The sequence below is a fragment of the Rhincodon typus genome, chromosome 16 (assembly GCF_021869965.1).
Source record: "Rhincodon typus isolate 14 chromosome 16, sRhiTyp1.1, whole genome shotgun sequence".
Taxonomy (NCBI): domain Eukaryota; kingdom Metazoa; phylum Chordata; class Chondrichthyes; order Orectolobiformes; family Rhincodontidae; genus Rhincodon; species Rhincodon typus.
Genome location: NC_063347.1, coordinates 2408797 through 2413540, shown reverse-complemented (window position 1 = coordinate 2413540; position 4744 = coordinate 2408797).

The window sequence follows — 4744 nt, the reverse complement described above, 5'->3', positions numbered from 1 at the left end:
TCTAACCCCGTGCTGTCCCTGTCCTTGGAGTGTTTAATGGGGTCAGTTTAGACGGAACTTTACTCTGTAGGCTGAAGTAACCAGTAATGAATATGAATAACACGATACTACTGAATGCTAATATTTCTGTTTTGTAACTGACTTACATCGATGCACACCAGAAAGTATCATAAACACCACTGAGAAAAATGACCAACGTTACTGATGTTAGCTCAGGGATAAGTACCTACGCAGCACACTATTCCATTTGAAATAACGACTGTGGGAACTTTAATGTACTCCTCAGAAAGAGAATGGAACCTTGGTTTGAGGCGTCATATAAAATGTGACAGCTCCAAAAATGTACTGACCCTCTGACAGTGCAGCACTCCCTCAGTATGGATCCTCTGACAGTGCAACACTCCCTCAGCACTGACCCTCCAACAGTGCGGCGCTCCCTCAGTACTGACCCTCCGACAGTGCGGCAATCCCTCAGCACTGACCCTCCGACAGTGCGGCGCTCCCTCAGCACTGACCCACCGACAGTGCGGCAATCCCTCAGCACTGACCCTCCGACAGTGTGGCGCTCCCTCAGTACTGACCCTCCGACAGTACAACACTCCCTCAGCACTGACCCTCCGACAGTGCGGCACTCCCTCAGCACTGACCCTCTGACAGTGCGGCACTCCCTCAGCACTGACCCTCCGACAGTGCGGCACTCCCTCAGCACTGACCCTCCGACAGTGCGGCACTCCCTCAGCACTGACCCTCCGACAGTGCGGCACTCCCTCAGCATTGACCCTCCGACAGTGCTGCACTCCCTCAGCACTGACCCTCCAACAGTGCAGCGTTCCCTCCATAACACACTGGACGTTGCCTATATTTTGGAATCTGGTTTCTGGAGTACACACTGAACTCAAAAGCTCCTGATACCAATGTGAATCGGAAGGAGTGAAAGCAAGTGTGAAAGGACTGCCCTGTGGGCCGTGGTTGCCAGTGACAACAGTTGAAAGCAAAGAAGAAAATTAATTAACATGAATCCTTCTTTCATGGGATTGTGGAATGTCACCTCAGATGTTTAGCCAAGTCTGTTCCTGCTCCCGCTTCTGGTGCTTCTGTTCAAGCTCGATCTTGACAGCAAACTCTCTACCTGTATCTCCGAGTTTGTACAGCGAGGTGCTGCCATCTGTGCGGACCTAGGAACCCCTTATGCCCAATTCACATGTACTTCCTCTCTAGAGGCACTTTGAACAGAATAAATCCATCCATTAACAGTGTGCTTGTCCCTTGCACACTGCGCCCTTGAGAGAGCTCTGCAGATGCAGCTGTTTACTTGTGGGTGCAGCATTTGTCTTTCAGTCAAAAATACGTTTGGCAGACGGGCTGGAAACAAACTGAGGAATTCAATCAGCTCAGATGTACCTCGGTGAGATACAGGCTACGTCAACGCTGACCTATTTAAACAGGAAATTAAAACTGTTTGCTAGCCACCATTGTTTTTGTCTGCTTGTTCTCCTGTCCGCGACTTCACATCAGCTAACGATATGTTTATCTCTGTATCTGTACCTTCATCCGATACCCTCCATCTCCCATCCTCCTGGTGCCCAAACCTCTCCCTGAGATAGCCCACTCAATCCTCTGTTCAAGGCTGGAGTCTGAACACAACTAGACCTGGCAACAGTGTCCAAGGCAACAATATTCTCAAATTTCCCTTCCCAATGGCAGTCACACATCACAGAATCATATGGCAAAGGAGACCATTCAGCCCATTTCTCCTGTGCTGTTCTTTGCAATGTTAGTCTACATGGTGGTCTTCCCCCACACACCTACAAATATTTCTTTATCAACTATTGGTCGAATTCTCTTCTGCACGTTACTATCCTTTCTGGCAATGCATTCCCATTCACAACATAATGCTGCTTCACACAAATTCTCATCTCTTCGCTAATTCCTTGGTCAATTCATTTATTTCCATGTCCCTCTGGTGACTAACCCTCCCACCACTGGAAACTTTCTCCTTATCTACATGAGCAAAATCCTTGTAACTTTGAAAACTTCAAACCTTCATCCCATCCCCACTACTCCCAAACCTGCTTTGTTTTCAGGCAAACAATCCCAGCTTCTTCTATCCCTTCACTGTTCTACCCAAAATCGCGAGAAAATACAGAGAGTTGTGAACATAGCCCAGTCCATCACACAAACTGACCTTCCATCCGTTGACTCTATCTATACTTCCCACTGCCTCGGGAAAGCAACCAACATAATAAAAGATCCCCTCCCACCCCTGTTATACTCTCTTTCACCCTGTTCCATCAAACAGAAGATATAAAAGTTTGTATACATGCACGAACAGATTTAAGAACAGCTTCTTCCCTGCTATTATCAGACTTCTGAAACTTTGAATTTAGTGTTGATCTCACTGTCTGTTCACCCTCTCTGCAACTGTAACATTGTATTCCTCGCTCTGTTCTATTACCTTAATGCACTTTGTATGGTATGATCTGCATGCAAAACAAAACTTTTCACTGTAACCAGGAACATGTGGCAATAATAAATCAAAGCAAATCAATTCAAACATTCACTGAAGTCCCTAAAATAATGGGGAGTTGAGGATGCGCCAAAGGGCTCCTTTGTATGCTATACAACTCTAATAATTGGTTCAATTGATGGGAACCCTGGTTAATCTTCATTGGTCAGAGGTTTAGTGTCTTCCCCAGTGGTAGTTTTAGAGCAACTGTGGGAAGGAGCTTTATTCAGTTAGAACATGGAACATAGAACAGTACAGCACAGGAACAGGCCCTTCGGCCCACGATGTACATAAGTACATACATAAGAGCATAAGAACTAGGAGCAGGAGTAGGCCATCTGGCCCTTCGAGCCTGCTCCGCCATTCAATAAGATCATGGCTGATCTTTTCGTGGACTCAGATCCACTTACCCGCGTTCTCACCGTATCTCTTAATTCCTTTATTGTTCAAAAAAATATCTACCTTATCTTTAAAAACGTTTACTGAAGTAGCATCAACTACTTCAATGGGCAAGGAATTCCATAGATTAACAACCCTCTGGGTGAAGAAGTTCCATCTTAATTCAGTCCTAAATCCGCTCCCTCTAATCTTGCGGCTATGCCCTCTTGTCCTAGCTTCACCTGCCAGTGGAAACATCCTCTCTACTTCTATCTTATCTATTCCCTTCATAATTTTATATGTTTCTATAAAATCCCCCCTCAATCTTCTGAATTCCAATGAATATAATCCCAATCTACTCAGTCTCTCCTCATAAGCCAACCCCCTCAACTCCGGAATCAACCTAGTGAACGTCCTCTGCACCCTCTCCAGTGCCAGTACATCCTTTCTCAAGTAAGGAGACCAAAACTGCACACAGTACTCCAGGAGTGGCCTCACCAGCACCTTGTACAGCTGCAACATAACCTCTCTGCTTTTAATTTCAATCCCTTTAGCAATGAAGGACAAAATTCCATTTGCCTTCCTAATTACTTGTTGTACCTGCAGACCTACCTTCTGTGATTCATGTACAAGGACACCCAGGTCCCTCTGCATAGCAGCATGCTGCAACTTTTTACCATTCAAGTAATAATCCTTTTTACTATTACTCCTACCAAAAAGTATGACTTCACATTTATTTACATTGTATTCCATCTGCCAGGCCTTTGCCCACTCACTCAATGTATCTATGTTCCTCTGCAAAGTTTCACAGTCCTCTGCACACTTTGCTCTGCCACTCATCGTAGTGTCATCTGCAAACTTTGACACTCTACACATGTGCCCAACATAACGGCAAATGAAACTAATCCCTTCTGCCTGCGATTGGTCCATATCCCTCCATTCCTTGCATATTCATGCACTTACTAAAAGTCCCTTAAACATCCCTATCATATCTGCCACCACCCCTGGCAGCGCCTTCCAGGATCCTACCACTCTCTGTGTAAAAAACCTGCCCTCACATCTCCTTTGAACTTCCTTTCTCTAATCTTAAATGCATGCCCTTAGTATTAAACATTTCATATCTGAGAAAAAGATTCTGACCGTCAACCCTATCAATGCATCTCATAAATTTAATTGGCTGAGGAACTGTTTCTGTTCTCTATAGTAAAAACCACTTTAAGGAGTTAAAGCAGTTTATCTTTTCTTCAGCAGTTGCTGTAAACTATTATTTTTAATTAATAGCTCAGAAACTATCTTATAAATGTGAACTAGTCACCCTGTGCCTTCTGCAAACAAGTATCTGGAGAAGGAAAGTTCTGTTAGAACAAGAATCACCTCAGCAGACCCTGTGGGCAAGGACCATTCAAATGCCTTCCCAAATTTTTTCCCTCTTTTTTTTATCGTGTGTGTGTGTGTGTGTGTGTGTGTATGTGTGTGTGTGTATGTATGTGTGTGTGTGTATGTGTATGTGTGTGTACATGTGTGTTGTATGTGTGTGTGTGTGTGTGTGTATGTGTGTGCGTGTGTGTGTGTGTGTGTGTATGTGTGTGCGTGTATGTGTGTGTGTGTATGTGTGTGTGTGTATATCTGTGTGTGTGTGTGTGTGAGTGTGTGTGTGTATCTGCGTGTGTGTGTGTGTATGTGTGTGTGTATATCTGTGTGTGTGTGTGTGTGTGTATGTGTGTGTGTGTGTGTGTGTGTGTGTGTGTGTGTGTGTGTGTGTGTGTGTGTGTGTGTGTGTGTGTGTGTGTGTGTGTGTGTGTGTGTGTGTGTGTGTGTGTCTGTGTGTGTGTGTGTGTGTGTGTGTGTGTATGTGTGTGT